Raw genomic sequence first — 17449 nt, forward strand, 5'->3', positions numbered from 1 at the left:
CAGGAGAAGTAAAAGTGCCTGTATTTATTTCAAAAGACATTTAACGACACTAGGGCTGGGGAAAGAAGAGTAACTTGAATCCTTAAAATGAATGTATGGAGCCCTGAAATACTTAAGAGGGCAATCTGTGAACATCCTAGAAAATATACCCTCTTTGATTTCTAAGCAAAGAGCACAACAGCACATTCTAGTAGTATCCAAAGTAATGCTGTCCAATAGGACTTTCTGTGATAATGGAAATGTTCTATATCAGTGTCATCCAATGGATAACCACTAGCCACATAGGGCTATTCAGCATTTGAAATATGGCTGGTGTGGCTAAAGAGTTGCATTTTTAATTATATTTAATTCCTCTTAAATTTAAATAGACATATGCAGCCAGCGGCTACCATACTGGGTAGTATAAATCTACAGAATGTAAAGACTCTGGTATTTCAGGATGCCCTTGAGGGGAAGATAATACATAACAGAAAAATCTACAAAGCTATGGAAGCATCTTTTCAAAATGTGATAAAACAATCACAATGGTTCATCCTCTGAAGCAAGGAAAAGTTGAAAACATTCTTTAATATTGAGAAGAAATTCAGTTATAAATTATTACTATATATTTACAATAGCAATACTGTAATATTACTAATATTGTATAGCTTATAAATAATATTTTTAAGTGTTTACTCTGTATCAGATATTGTGCTAAGTATTTCAATAACATCATCTTGTTGTATCCTCTCTGGTATATTACTTACTCTGGTATCATTACCCCTTTATATTAATGAGGAAATAATATTCAGAGAGGTTGAATAAATTTCTAAAAAGTTACAGTCAGTAGAAAGGTCAGGATCTGAACCTAAACTATGTTTGTAACTACCTTCTCCTCAAAAAACAAAAACAAAAAAGGTAACAAAAAAAAATAAATCTTACGAATGTTTCTGACATAGAGTAGCCCAGCTTGGACAGTCTTTCCATTTTACTATAGTAAAAACTGAAGCACTGGTGCTTATTAGCTTGATCTGGATGCTAAATAATCTGAGACACAGTCTGGGATTTAATGATGTAAAACTAGATTAAATGAAAGATGTTCACAGGTACCATGTTTCAAATACTCACAGAGCTTGGAAAATACAAAACAAGTAATGCAGGTTTATATGCACATACCAGTGAGACAGCAGGGATAGGCAGGAAGGAAAGAAAGGAGCAGGAAAGGAGAGATGTCCCCCTCAGAAATGAAACTGGAAAATAGAAAGATCAAATGTACTTCTGAAAATACATTAAGACAACACAGAACTCCTTTAGCAGTGAAAGCAACCATGGTTTTAATAAACCAGAAACCTATGCTGAGAAGCAGAGATCAAAACAGGAAAGCTGGAAGCAGAACACCTGTCCCACTATGGTCAGGAGGACAAGCTACAGGGGAGGCGGGAGATGGAAAAGGGGCTGGTCTGGAGTGTGCCATTGATCAGCCACTCCCTCTAATTAGCAAGTACTCCTAGGGCCTCTCAGCTGATTTCTCTGCCTCCAGCTCTCCTTCATTTACCGCTATTTCATTCGGAGATTAAGTGTGAAGAGACAGTATTATTCCTCTGGGATATCTGTCAGAAAAGGGGGGAGGGGAAGCAAGCTAGGCAATCCCTTCCTAGAAGAGCCATAAATTCTGTCTTGTACATGTAGCAGATGTGAACAAAGAAGATGAAACAGATCTCTTCTTGGCAATCATCCCCACCCCCACTCCATCTTTTGCAATTATATATCTGCACGTGCAGACAGAATCCCAGAGAACATCAATATTTCCTTTAACAAGCAAAGCAGCTAGCAATGAATGGCTAATGACAATGCAGAAAAGCCATAACTCCTTTTGTTCTATAGGCAGTCCTAGTAGACTTCAACTATACATAATGTTTACCCTTTCCAGAGCCTTATGGAAGTGTGAGCCAGGGCACAGAAGAAGCTAACGCTTTTTAAAATGCTTCCAACTCATGTTTCTTGAACACTGAAAAAGTTTAGTGATATCAATGGTGCCACATCATACTTTCTGGCAGACATAAACGGACCTGATATTATGAAGTAAGTAATGTACAACCATCATCATCATTCTAGTGTGTATTGGGAATGAAGAAGATGACTGTACTGGATGGTCTACTCTAATAGTCAGAATACTCGAGAGGACTCTATCTGAGTTTTATCTTCAAATCTAGGTCCTAGACTCTGAATGAGATAGAGGCACATAATCTCATTTAAAGGAAAACAAGGATAGTGAGGGTTTAAAAAACTGAGGAGATTTACCAAGAGAAGAGAAGACTCAGGGGGAGCAGGAAAGCTTTTTGCAAATATCTGGAGTGTTCTCATGAAGATAAGAGATTTGCTTTGCTTGTTTAATATCTGTGGGTGGAAGCTATGGGCAGATAGGTTTCGGCTCATTACTAGGAAGAACTTTCTGAAAGTTGGAGGTATCCAACAGTGGGATGCACTCTCTGGGAGGTTCAGTTCAGTTGCTCAGTCATGTCAAACTCTTTACGACCCTATGATCTGCAGCATGTCAGGCCTCCCTGTCCATCACCAACTCCCAGAGTCCACCCAAACCCACGTCCATCGAGTCGGTGATGCCATCCAACCATCTCATCCTCTGTCGTCCCCTTCTCCTCCTGTCCTCAATCTTTTCCAGCATCAGGGTCCTTTCAAATGAGTCAGCTCTTCACATCAAGTGGCCAAAGTATTGGAGTTTCAGCTTCAACATCAGTTCTTCCAATGAACACCCAGGACTGACCTCCTTTAGGATGGACTGGTTGGATCGCCTTGCAGTCCAAGGGACTCTCAAGAGTCTTCTACAACACCACAGTTCAAAAGCATCAATTCTTCAGTGCTCACCTTTCTTTATAGTGCAACTCTCACATTCATACATGACTACTGGAAAAACCATAGCCTTGACTAGACGGACTTTTGTTGGCAAAGTAAAGTCTCTGCTTTTTAATATGCTGTCTAGGTTGGTCATAACTTTCCTTCTACAGAGTAAGCATCTTTTAATTTCATGGCTGCAATCACCATCTGCAGTGATTCTGGAGCCCCAAAAAATAAAGTCAGCCACTGTTTCCCCATCTATTTGCCATGAAGTGATGGGACCAGATGCCATGATCTTCGTTTCTGAATGTTGAGCTTTAAGCTAACTTTTTCACTCCTCTTTCACTTTCATCAAGAGGCTCTTTAGTTCTTCTTCACTTTCTGCCATAAGAGTGGTGTCATCTGCATATCTGAGGTTATTGAGATTTCTCCAGCAATCTCGATTCCAGCTTTTGCTTCATCCAGCCCAGCGTTTCTCATGAGGTACTCTGCATGTAAGTTAAATAAGCAGGGTGACAATATACAGCCTTGACGTATTCCTTTTCCTATTTGGAACCAGTCTGTTGTTCCATGTCCAGTTCTAACTGTTGCTTCCTGACCTGCATACAAATTTCTCAAGAGGCAGATCAGGTGGTCTGGTATTCCCATCTCTTTCAGAATTTCCCACAGTTTATTGTGATCCACACAGTCAAAGGCTTTGGCATAGTCAATGAAGCAGAAATAGATGTTTTTCTGGAACTCTCTTGCTTTTTCGATGATCCAGCGGATGTTGGCAATTTGATCTCTGGTTCCTCTGCCTTTTCTAAAACCAGCTTGACCATCTGGAAGTTCACGGTTCATATATTGCTGAAGCCTGGCTTGGAGAATTTTAAGCATTACTTTACTAGTGTGTGAAATGAGTGCAACTGTGCAGTAGTTTGAGCATTCTTTGGCATTGCCTTTCTTCGGGATTGGAATGAAAATGGACCTTTTACAGTCCTGTGGCCACTGCTGAGTTTTCCAAATTTGCTGGCATATTGAGTGCAGCACTTTCACAGCATCGTCTTTCAGGATTTGAAATAGCTCAACTGGGATTCTATCACCTCCACTAGCTTTGTTCATAGTGATGCTTTCTAAGGTCCACTTGACTTCACATTCCAGGATATCTGGCTCTAGGTGAGTGATCACACCATCATGGTTATCTGTGTCATTAAGATCTTTTTTGTATAGTTCTTCTGTGTATTCGTGCCACCTCTTCTTAATATCTTCTGCTTTTGTTAGGTCCCTACCATTTCTGTCCTTTATTGAGCCCATCTTTGCATGAAATGTTCCCTTGGTATTTCTAATTTTCTTGAAGAGATCTCTTGTTTTTCCCATTCTATTGTTTTCCTCTATTTCTTTGCACTGATCACTGAGGAAGGCTTTCTTATCGCTCCTTGCTATTCTTTGGAACTCTGCATTCAAATGGGTATATCTTTCCTTTTCTCTTTTGCTTTTCGCTTCCCTTCTTTTCACAGCTATTTGTAAGGCCTCCTCAGACAGCCATTTTGCTTTTTTGCATTTCTTTTTCTTGGGGATGGTCTTGATTCCTGTTTCCTGTACAATGTCACGAACCTCCATCCATAGTTCATCAGGCACTCTGTCTATTAGATCTAGTCCCTTAAATCTATTTGTCACTTCCACTGTATAGTCATAAGGGATTTGATTTAGGTCATACCTGAATGGTCCAGTGGTTTTCTCCACTTTCTTCAATTTCAGTCTGAATTTGGCAATAAGGAGTTCTTGATCCAAGTCACAGTCAGCTCCCGGTCTTGTTTTTGCTGACTGTATAGACTGTAAAGAACAATACTGCATAGGAACCTGGAATGTTAGGTCCATGAATCAAGGAAAACTGGAGATGATGAGAGTGAACATCGACATTCTAGGAATCAGTGAACTAAGATGGACTGGAATGGGTGAATTTAACTCAGATGACCATTATATCTACTACTGTGGCCAAGAATCCCTTAGAAGAAATGAAGTAGCCATCAGAGTCAACAAAAGAGTCTGAAATGCAGTACTTGGATGCAATTTCAAAAACGACAGAATGATCTCTGTTCAGTTCCAAGGCAAACCATTCAGTATCACAGTAATCCAAGTCTATGCCCTGACCAGTAACACTGAAGAAGCTGAAGTTGAACGGTTCTATGAAGACCTACAAGACCTTTTAGAACTAACACCCAAAAAAGATGTCCTTTTCATTATAGGGCACTGGAATGCAAAAGTAGCAAGTCAAGAAACACCTGGAGTAACAGGCAAATTTGGCCTTGGAGTACAGAATGAAGCAGGGCAAAGGCTAATAGAGATTTGCCAAGAGAACACACTGGTCATAGCAAACGCACTGGTCATAGCAAACACCCTCTTCCAACAACACAAGAGAAGACTCTACACATGGACACTGCCAGATGGTCGACACAGAAATCAGACTGATTATATTCTTTGCAGCCAGAGCTGGAGAAGCTCTCTGGGAAGGGAAGGTCTGAATTTGCTATCATTGTGGGTATAGAAGTAGAGGTAAGATAACCTCTTGGTGGAAATACTAAATCATAAGAAGGAAGAGGGAGGCTGGACTAGGTAACCTTTAGAGGTCTTGCCCAAATCTGAGAGCCTATAATTTTATGGGAGTATGGACCTCCTGCTTTCATCATTACAACACAGTGCAACTTAAGGTCTGCATAATGGACAATGTACATTATTTGCAACGCCAACTTTCTCTCTGAAAGCTTACAGAAGAGTGACAGAGGGACAGAAGAAATACTAAGATCATTATCATGATCTTACTTCCCTTCTGCATCTTCATCTACCACATACTGGCACTGTGGTGGACACTTTACATAATTTATCCAGCTAGGTTATTGTGAGACTCTGAGCTGGTAAGACATTGTCTTTGGGTTTTACTTTCCTCATTTGGAAAATGAATGGGTTGAACTTCATTATTCATGAAAGGGGACATCGAAGTTCCTTTTAATTTCCTTCATATCATGAGTCTGGAGGAAAGTAGCAGCAGGGACCTAGATCAATTATTTCCTCCCTATGCACCACGATTTAACCTGGCAGATACTCTGAAATATCTTCCTTCTTTGGAGTAATGAACAATGTGTGCCATCTTCATTTTATACAGTAAACACAGTCCTAAAAGGTTAAGTGTAAATAGAAATTTTAATAAAAAATGAAGTACATTTTGTACACACCAAAATGGTTAGTTAAAAGCAGGCTTTATAAAAATAAGTGCAATGTTTGCTGCAAAGCAACTTGTTCTATGAGAAGAGCTCACTGGAAAAGAACCTGATGCTGGAAAAGACTGAAGGCAAAAGGGGAAGGTGGTGGCAGAGGATGACAGCATTACCGACTCAATGGACATAAATTTGAGCAAACTCAGGGGTATGGTGGAAGACAGAGCAGCCTGGCATGCAACAGTCCTTGGGGTCACCATGAGTCAGACAAGACTTAGAGACTGAACAACTAGTTCTATAAATTTGGATTTTATGTATTGGATTTTCTGTTATCACTTTGTCTTCCACTTAAGTTACCATGTCAAAGATGCATTGCAGTTTTTCCCTGTCTTTGGGGTGATCAGCCTGTTCGTACAAACACAAAACTATGGGTTTGAAAGCAATATTAAAAGTCATTCAATGCTTTCTCCTTCCTCTGCCTCTAACTCAACCAACCACAGCCAATGTTTGAATTTTCTAACATCTTTACCAACTCTTCGCTTACTCTTCCAGTGATGAAGACCCCACATCTCCCCATGAAGCTCCTTCCATGCTTGGCAGTGGACCTTGGCTTTAGGGATGTGATTCTCTATATTTTTCCCATCTTAACAAACACGAGGGAATCCCAGAACATCTCCATCAGTAACAACAGTTTCACATATAACCAAGCTTTCAATAGAGGTTCTCGAGAGAGAGCAAGATGGTGATAGGAGGGAAACTTTCTCTTTTCATTTGGCATACTTCTGCTGGTAATTTTTTTTTTACACTTACTATGTATTCCTTTAATACATATATGCATGTATTTTTAAAAAGTGATCCAGGGGGTAAATCTTATTCACACTAAGGATAGGGGGATGGAGGGGAATACGTCCCCCTAGAGGAACAACAGAATGTGAGGGAATAGTGTGTTATGATTTGACACCTCCATCAGCTGTAATATTCTTGGATATAGAATGGGCATTGAACTGACTGTAATATAGTTAGTATAGGAGGTTGAAGGACCCCTACTTCCTTGGAAATCATGGCTAATCTCTTTCTCAACTGAGTAAGCCAGCTCTTCAGGCATTTAAAAATAGCTTTCATGTGTATAAGGAAAGTGAACTACTTCCTGGTCTCATCAAGGTTAAATTCAATGACTAACTGTAACATGTCTCACTGTGTGATGTATCTGCCTCTTTTTCTCTGTCATTCTGCCTAATTCATAGTACACTCTTCTCATTGGACCATCTGCCTTCTAACATGATTCTTCTGTAGTCTGTTCGTTTACTCTTTATCATGACAGGGTGGCACCATTTTCCCAATTACTCAGTGTGCTGTGTGTGCTCAGTTGCTTCAGTGGTGCCCAACAATTTGTGACCTGTGGACTGCAGCCCACCAGGCTCCCCTGTCCATGGGATTCTCCAGCCAAGAATATCGGAGTGGGTTACCATGCCCTTCTCCAGGGGATCTTTCTGGCCCAGGGATTGAACCCGTATCTCTGGGGTCTCCTGCATTGCAGGCAGGTTCTTTAGCCACCTTAAAGTGAAAAATGAAAATTACTCAGTCGTGTCCAGCTCTTTGCAACTCCATGGACTATATATACAGTCCATGGAATTCTCCAGGCCAGATTACTGGAGTGGGTGGGTAGCTTTTCCCTGCTCCAGGGGATTTTTCCAACCCAGAAATTGAACCAGGGTCTCCTGCACTGCAGGCAGATTCATAACCAACTGAGCTATCAGGGAAGCCCCTGAACCACCTGGGAAGCTCCAATTACTCAGACTTTTTACCTTATTTCAAGCTTCTGGATGTTTTTACCAAATATCCCCAGTTTCCCCTATTCTGTTATGAAGACCCTGCCGCCGGATTGTCTGGGTTCAGATTTGGTTCTATCATTTACTAGTTGTATAACTGTAGCTAAGTAACTTAACCCCCTGTGCCTCAGTCTCCTCATTGGCAAAATAAAAACAGCCCCAGCAGCAATTAACTTATACAGTTGCAGGGAAAATAACTAGGATACATATAAAGCACATAGGACAGTATCTGGCACACAGTGGACACAATGTTAATTTGTATTATTGCTTCCTTCTCCTTCATCATCATAAGGTGAAAAGACAACCCTCAGAATAGGAGAAAACAATAGCAAATGAAACAACTGACAAAAGATTAATTTCCAAAATATACAAGCAGCTCATACAACTCAATACCAGAAAAGCAAACAACCCAATCAAAAAGTGGGAAAAAGACCTAAATAGACACTTTTCCAAATAAGACATACAGATAGCTAACAAACACATGAAAAGATACTCAACATCACTAATTATTAGAGAAATGCAAATCAAAACTATACTGAGATATCACCTCATACCAGTCAGAATGGCCCATCATTAAAAGTCTACAAACAATAAATGCTGGGGAGGGTGTGGAGAAAAGGGAATGCTTTTACACTGTTGGTGGGAATGTAAATTGATACAATCCCTATGGAAGATGGTACAGAGATTCCTTAAAAAACTAGGAATAAAACCACCATATGACCCAGCAATCCCACTCCTAGGCATATACTCTGAGGAAACCAAAATTGAAAAAGACACATGTATCCCATTGTTCATTGCAGCGCTATTTACAATAGCTACAACATGGAAGCAACCTAGATGTCCATCGACAGATGAATGGATAAAGAAGTTGTGGTACATATACACAATGGAGTATTACTCAGCCATAAAAAAGAACACCTTTGAGTCAGTTCTAATGAGGTGGATGAACCTAGAACCTATTATACAGAGTGAAGTGAGTCAGAAAGAGAAAGATAAATACCGTATTCTAATGCATATATATATATATTTATATATATATGGAGAAGGCAATGGCACCCCACTCCAGTACTCTTGCCTGGAAAATCCCATGGACAGAGGAGCCTGGTAGGTGGCAGTCCATGGGGTCACACAGAGTCTGACACGACTGAGAAACTTCACTTTCACTTTTCACTTTCATGCATTGGAGAAGGAAATGGCAACCCACTCCAGTGTTCTTGTCTGGAGAATCTCAGGGACGGGGAAGCCTGGTGGGCTGCTATCTATGGGGTCGCACAGAGTCGGACACGACTGAAGTGACTTAACAATGCATATACATGGAATCTACAAAAATGGTACTGAAGAATTTATTTACAGGGCAGCAATGAAGAAACAGAAATAGAGAATAGACTCATGGACATGGGGAGAGGGGAGGGGAGGCTGAGATGTAGGAAAAGAGTAACATGGAAACTTACCTTACCATATGTAAAACAGACAGACAAAGGAATATGCTGTATGGCTCAGGAAACTCAAACAGGGGCTCTGTATCAACCTAGAGGGGTGGGATGGGGAGGGAGATGGGAGGGAGGTTCAAAAGGGAGGGGATATATGTATACCTATGACTGACTGATCTTGAGATTTGACAGAAAACAACAAAATTCTGTAAAGCAATTATCCTTCAACTACAAAATAAATTAAAAAAAAAAAAGCAAGCTAAGATCATGGCATCTGGTCCCACCACTTCATGGCAAATAGATGTGGAAACAATGGAAAAAGTTCAGTCCAGTCGCTCAGTCGTGTCCGATTCTTTGCAACCCCATGAAAAATAAAGTCAGCCATGTTTCCACTGTTTCCCCATCAATTTCCCATGGAAATAGTGAGAGACTTTATTTTCTGGGGCTCCAAAATCAGTGCAGATGATGACTGCAGCCATGAAATTAAAAGACACTTGCTCCTTGGAGGAAAAGCTATGACCAACCTAGACAGCATATTAAGAAGCAGAGACATTACTTTGCCAACAAAGGTTCGTCTAGTAAAGTTATGGTTTTTTCAGTAGTCATACATGGATGTGAGAGCTGTGACTATAAAGAAAGCTGAGCACCAAGGAATTGATGCTTTTGAACTGTGGTGTTGGAGAAGACTTGAGAGTTCCTCGGACTGCAAGGAGATCCAACCAGTCCATCCTAAAGGAAATCAGTCCTGAATATTTATTGGAAGGACTGATGCTGAAGCTGAAACTCCAATACTTTGGCCACCTGATGGGAAGAACTGACTGATTGGAAAAGACCCTGACGCTGGAAAAGATTGAAGGCAGGAGGAGAAGGGGATGTCAGAGGATGAGATGGTTGGATGGCATCACTGACTAATGGACATGAGTTTGAGCAAGCTCTGGGAGTTCGTGATGGACAGGGAGGCCAGGCATGCTGCAGTCCATGGGGTTGCAGAGTCAGACACAACTGAGAGACTGAACTGAACTATGTGTTAATATACAATATTTGTCTCTTTATGACAGAATTCACTCTGTATAATAAATAGGCTCTAGGTTCATCCACCTCATTAGAACTAATGTGTTCCTTTTATGTGTTCCTTTTATGGCCGATTAATATTCCTCTGTGTATATATACCACTGCTTTTTTGTCCATTCAACTGTCGATGGACATCTAGGTTACTTCCATGTCTTCAGTTCAGTTCAGTTCAGTCGCTCAGTAGTGTCCGACTCTTTGTGACCCCATGAATCGCAGCACGCCAGGCCTCCCTGTCCATCACCAACTCCCGGAGTTCACTCAGACTCACGTCCATTGAGTCAGTGATGCCATCCAGCCATCTCATCCTCTGTCGTCCCCTTCTCCTCCTGCCCCCAATCCCTCCCAGCATCAGAGTCTTTTCCAATGAGTCAACTCTTCGCATGAGGTGGCCAAAGGACTGCAGTTTCAGCTTTAGCATCATTCCTTCCAAAGAAATCTCAGGGCTGATCTCCTTCAGAATGGACTGGTTGGATCTCCTTGCAGTCCAAGGGACTCTCGAGAGTCTTCTCCAACACCACAGTTCAAAAGCATCAATTCTTCGGCGCTCAGCCTTCTTCACAGTCCAACTCTCACATCCATACACGACCACAGGAAAAACCATAGCCTTGACTAGACGGACCTTTGTTGGCAAAGTAATGTCTCTGCTTTTGAATATGCTATCTAGGTTGGTCATAGCTTTCCTTCCAAGGAGTAAGCGTCTTTTAATTTCATGGCTGCAGTCACCATCTGTAGTGATTTTGGAGCCCAGAAAAATAAAGTCTGACACTGTTTCCACTGTTTCCCCATCTATTTCCCATGAAGTGATGGGATCGGATTGTAAATAGTGCTTCAATGAACATTGGGGTACATGTGTCTTTTTTGATTATGGTTTCCTCAAGATATACGCTCAGTAGTAGGATCGTTGGGTCACATCATAGTTTTATTTCTAGTTTTTTAAGGAATCTCCATACTGTTTTCCATAGTGGCTATGTCAATTTGCATTTCCACCAACAGTGCAAGAGGGTTCCCTTTTCTCCACATTCTCTTCAGCATTCATTGTTTGTAGATTTTTTTGATGATGGCCATTCAGATTGATGTGAGGTGATACCTCATTGCAGTTTTGATTTGCATTCCTCTAATTATGAGTGATGTTGAGCATTTTTTCTTCCATTTATTAGCCATCTTTATGTCTTCTTTGGAGAAATGTCTGTTCAAATCTTCTGCCCACATTTTGATTGCATTGTTTGTTTTTCTGGTATTGAGCTGAATGAGTTGCTTGTATATTTTGGAGATGCATCCTTTATCAGCTGTTTCATCTGTAAGTTTTTTTATCCCTTTCTGGGTTGTTTGATCTTGTTTATTGTTTCCTTTGCTGTACAAAAGCTTTTAAGTTTAATTAGGTGCCATTTATTTATTTTTGCTTTTATTTCCATTACTGTAGGAGGTGGGTCATAGAGGATCTTGCTGTGATTTATGTGAAAGAGTGTACTGCCTATGTTTTCCTCTAAGAACTTTATAGTTTCTGGCCTTATATTTAAGTCTTTAATCTATTTTGAGTTTATTTTTGTGTATGGTATTAGAAAGTGTTCTACTTTTATTCTTTTGCACGTAGCTGTCCAGTTTTCCCAGCACCATCTATTTTTTTTAGGTTTTCTTAAAGTTAATTTAATTGGATGATAATTAATACAATATTGTGATGGCTTTTGCCATACATCTACATGAATCAGCCAGAGGTGCACATGTAGCACCCCATCCTGAACCCCTCAACTACCTCCCTCCCCACCCCATGGCTCTCCAGGTTTTCCCAGAGCATCGGTTTTGTGCCCTGCTTCATGCATAACACTTGCACTGGTCATCTATTTTACATATGGTAATACACATGTTTCAATGCTATTCTCACCTTCTCCCACAAGGTCCTTAAGTCTGTTCTTTACATCTGTGTCTCTTTTGCTGCCCTGCATATAGGATCATCATTTCTGTCTTTCTAAATTCCATATATATGCGTTAATATACAGTATTGCTGTTTCCCTTTCTGACTTACTTCACTCTGTATTATAGGCTCCAGTTTTTTCTATCTCATTAGAAATGACTCAAATGCATTCATTTTTATAGCTGAGTAATATTCCATTGTGTATATGTACTACAACCTCCTTATCCATTCATCTGTTGATGGACATCTAGGTTGCTTCCAGTCCTATCTATTGTAAACAGTGCTGCAATGAACATTGGGGTACACGTGTCTCTTTCAGTCCTGGTTTCCTCAGTGTGCATGCCCAGCAGTGGGATTTCTGGGTCATATGGCAGTTCTACTTCCAGTTTTTTAAAGGAATCGCTACACTGTTCTCCATATTGGCCCAGAACGACTTATTGAAGAGGCTGTCTTTTCTCCATTGTATATTCTTACCTCCTTTGTCAAAGATAAGGTGCCCTTAGGTGTGTAGGTTTATCTCTGGGCTTTGTATCTTACTTCATTGTTCCATATTTCTGTTTTTAGGCCAGTACCATACTGTCTTTGTGACTGTAGTTTTGTAGTATAGTCTGAAATCAGGAAGGTTGATTCCTTTACCTCCATTTTTCCTTCTCAAGACTGCTTTGGCTATTCGGGGCCTTTTACGTTTCCATACAAATTGTGAAATTCTTTGTTCTAGATCTGTGAAAAACATCACTGGTAGTTTGATAGGGATTGCACTGAATTTGTAGATTGCTTTCGGTAGTATAGTCATTTTCACAATATTGATTCTTCTAAGCCAAGAACATGAAATACCTCTCCATCTGTTTGGGTCATCTTTGATTTCTTTCATCATGTCTTCTATGTTTTCTGTCTTCTAGTTTTCTGCATAAAGGTCTTTTGTCTCTTTGGGTAGGTTTATTCCTAGGTATTTTATTCTTTTTGTTGCAACAATGAATGGGATTGTTTCCTTAACTTTTCTGATTTTTCATTGTTAGTGTATAGGAATGCAAAGGATTTCTGTGTATTAATTTTACATCCTGCAACTTTACAATATTCACTGGTTAATAATTTTCTGGTGGAATCTTTGCAGTTTTCTATGTATAGTATCATGTCATCTGCAAATAGTAAAGAGTTTTACTTCTTCATTTTCAATCTGGATTTCTTTTATCTCCTTTTGTTCTCTGATTGCCATGAATAGGACTTCCAGAACTATGCTGAATAAAAGTGGTAAGAGTGGGCACCCTTGTCTTGTTCCTGAACTTAGAAGAAATGCTTTCTGATTTTCACCAATGAGAATAATGTTTGCTTTGGTTTTATTCTATTAGGCCTTTATTATGTTGAAGCAGGTTTCTTCTATGTTTGCTTTCTGGAGAATTTTTATCATAAATGGGTGTTGAATTTTGTCAAAAGCTTTCTATGCATCTATTGAGATGATCAGATGATTTTTATCCTTCAGTTTGTTGATATGGTGTATCACATTGATTACTTTGTGTATACTGACACATCTTTGCATCCCTGGGATAAATCCCATTTGATCATGGTGTATGATCTTTTTAATGTGTTGTTGGATTGTGCTTGCTAAAATTTTGAATTTTTTGCGTCTATATTCATCAGTGATACTCACCTGTAATTTTCCTTTTTGGTGGTATCTTTGTCTGCTTTTGGTATTAGGGTGATGGTGGCCTCATAAAATGAGTTTGAGAGCTTTCTTTTCTCTGCTGTTTTTTGGAAGAGTTTGAGCAAGATAGGTGTTAGCTCTTCTCTAAACTTTTGGTAGAATTTGCCTGTGAAGCCATCTGGTCCTGGGCTTGTGCTTGTTGGAAGATTTTTGATTAGTTTCGATTTTGGTGCTTGTGATTAGTCTGTTCATGATTTCTATTTCTTCCTGGTTCAGTTTTGGAAGGTTGTACTTTTCTAAGAATGTGTCCATTTCTTCCAGACTCTCTATTTTTATTGGCATATAGTTGTTCATAGTACTCCCTTATGATTCTTTTTATTTCTGTGTTGTCTGTTGTAATGTCTCCATTTTTGTTTTTATTGAGTCCTCTTCCTTTTCTCTTGACAAGCCTGCAAGTGGTTTGTCAATTTTATCTTCTCAAAGAACCTGCTTTTAGTTTTATTCATCTTTAATATTTCTTCATTTCTTCTCTGATCTTTAAGATTTCTTTCCTTCTACTAGGCTTTGGTTTTTTGGTTGTTGTTGCTGTTATTGTTGTTCTTTTTCTAGTTGCTTTAGGTGTAAAGTCAGGTTGTTTGATGTTTTTCTTGTTTCTTGAGGTAGGCTTGTAGTGCTATAAACTTCCTTCTTATAACTGCTTTTACTGCATCCTATAGGTTTTGAGTCATCATATTTTCATTGTCATTTGTTTCTAGGTATTTTTTAAAATTTCCTTTTGATGTCTTCAGTGACTTGTTGGTTATTTAGAAGTGTGTTGTTTAGCCTCCATGTGTTTGTGTTTTTTACAGTTTTTTTCTTGTAAGTTATATCTAGTTTCATGCATAGTGTTGTATTCAGAAAAGATGCTTGATACAATTTCAATTTTCTTAAATTTACTGAGCTTGATTTGTGACCCAAGATGTGATCTATCCTGGAGATTGTTCCATGTGCACTTGAGAAAAATGTGTCTTCTACTGTTTTGGGATGGAATGTCCTGAAGATGCCTATTAGGTCCACATGGTCTAATGTGTCATTTAAGGCTTGTGTTTAAGCCTTGTGTTTCCTTAGTAATTTTTTGTTGTGATGATCTGTCCATTGGTGTAAGTGGGGTGTTAAATTCCCCTACTATTATTGTGTTACTGTTGTTTTCCCCTTTTATGGTTCTTAGCATTTGCCTTATGTACTGAGGTGCTCCTATGTTGGCTGCATAAATATTTATAATCATTGTATCTTCTTGGGTTGATCCCTTGATCATTCATTATGTACTGTCCTTCCTTAACGCTTGTAAAAGTTTTTACTTTAAAGTCTATTTTGTCTGATATGAGTATTGCTACTCCTGCTTTCTTTTGATTCCCATTTGCATGGAATATCTGTATCTATCCCCTGACTTTCAGTCTGTGTCTTTAGGTCTGAAGTGAGTTCTCTTACAGGCAGCATATACATGGGTCTTGTTTCCATATCTATTCAGCCAGTCTGTGTTTTTTGCTTGGTGCATTTAATCCATTTACATTTAAGGTAGTTATTGACATGTATGTTCCTACTGCCATTTGCTTAATCATTTAGGGTTTGTTTTTGTGGTCTGTTTCTTCTGTTGTGATTCCTGCTAGAGAATCCTTAGCATTTATTGTAAGGCTGGTTTGGTGGTGCTGAATTCTTTCAGGTTTTGTCTATAATGCTTTTGATTTCACCATCAAACCTGAATGAGATCCTTGCTGGGTAGCATAATCTTGGTTGCAGGTTTTTTTCTTTCACCATTTTTTTCTTTCACTTTAAACACCTGCATAGTTCCTGCTGAAAAATTAGCTGTTAGCCTTATGGAGATTTTGTGAATATGTGTCTGCTAAGTTGCTTCAGTTGTGTCTGATTTTTTGCAACCCTATGGACTGCAGCCCACCAGGCTTCAGTAGGTATTCTCCAGGCATGAATACTGCAGTAGATAAGCCATTTCCTTCTTCAGGGGATCCTGTCAATCCAGGGATTGAACCTAGGTCTCTTGCATTGAAGGCAGATTCTTTAACCTCTGAGCTACCAGGGAAGCCCTGGGAATTCCTCTTTATGTTATTTTTTAACTTTCCCCTTGCAGGTTTTAATATTTTTTTTCTTTGTGCTTAATTTTTTGTTAGTTTGATTAATTTATATGTGTCTTGGTGCTTTTCTCTTTGGGTTTATCCTATATGGGATTCTCTGGGTTTCCTGGACTTGGGTGGTTATTTCCTTTCCCATTTTAGGGAATTTTTCAACTCTAATCTCCTCAAATATTTTCTCATACTCTTTTTCTCTTCATTTTGGGACCCCTATAATTCAAATGTTGGTGCATTTAATACTGTCCCAGAGATCTTTGAGACTGTCCTCAATTCTTTTCATTTTTTTTTCCCCTCTATTCTGCTCTATGGCAGTTATTGAGGAGTTCCTGGTGGCTCATTGTGGGTGGCTTCCCCAGTAAATCTTCTGATCTCACCAGAGGTCCCCCAACCCCCGCCCAGAGGAGCAGGTGCACTGCTCCCAGCACCCAAAGGCGCCCAAGCCACTCCCAGTGCCAAACTACTCCTCCCCCCAGTCACCACTGAGTGAAAGGGGAGCCCCAGGGGCTTCCCGTAGTGGATCCTCTGATCCCTAAAGAATCCCTACCCCTCTCAGGTGAGCAGGCATGCTGCTTCCAGTGACCAAAGGTGCCCAAACCACTCAAGGCACCAAAGCCACTCCACCTCCCCCAGCAACCCCACAGTTGCTGGTCATCAAGGTTCAAGTTTCCTCCACTCCCCCTTACCCGGTTGTTCCCAGGGCTCCTCCCTTCAGCCTGTCCACAGGAGGTCCCCCATTAGCACCTGGTGAGTATCCCAGGCGTGGGGAGACATGCCTCCCTGTCTTCCCTCACCCCAATCTTGGGTCTACCCTCAAAGCATTCTTGACATTTCATTTCTTCAACACACTTCTCTCTGACAAACTGGATTAGCGTGGAACTTCACTTGGCATTCCTACTACTATGGCTGTTTTCATTGCATTATGATGCACACTCATGCTTCACCAATTCACATTCCTCTTTGTTTCATACCTCTTTTCAAAACCTATCTTGTAGAGCAGGGAATAGAAAACTTTTTGAAAAGAGCCAGAGGGTAAAAAATTTCAGGTTTATGGGATATATGGTTTCTGCTACAACTACTCAATTCTGCCAGTGTAGAATGACAGTAGCCATACACATTAACAAATGGACATGGCTATATTCCAATAAACCTTTATTTACAAAACCAGGCACCTGACAGGACTTTGCCTATGGACCATAGTTTACTGATCCTGGATCTAGAAGAATCTTCCCTAAATAACTTTGCCTAGCTGTGATCACTCCATTATTCTACTTCAAAATACATGTACTATATTCATTTACAAATAGTTATAAACTTCTGAATATTTTTATGTGATCAGTCTCTCACTTAGAACACTGTACAGATTCTTTAAGGAAAACTGTCATTTCATTCACAGCTAAGCCTAGGAGTAACACTGAGTGTCAAGGA

At 39.9% G+C, this 17449-nt stretch overlaps 1 protein-coding gene across 49 annotated transcripts in view; it reads right to left on the reverse strand.

Annotated features, from left to right (window-relative positions):
* SCMH1 (Scm polycomb group protein homolog 1) overlaps positions 1-17449 on the reverse strand; it is a 224161-nt gene that overhangs the window by 147397 nt on the left and 59315 nt on the right. The window lies entirely within an intron of this gene.

Source organism: Bos grunniens, chromosome 3, assembly GCF_055505025.1.
Source record: "Bos grunniens cultivar Pamir isolate PY7600 chromosome 3, Bosgru_T2T1.0, whole genome shotgun sequence".
In the NCBI taxonomy this organism is placed as follows: domain Eukaryota; kingdom Metazoa; phylum Chordata; class Mammalia; order Artiodactyla; family Bovidae; genus Bos; species Bos grunniens.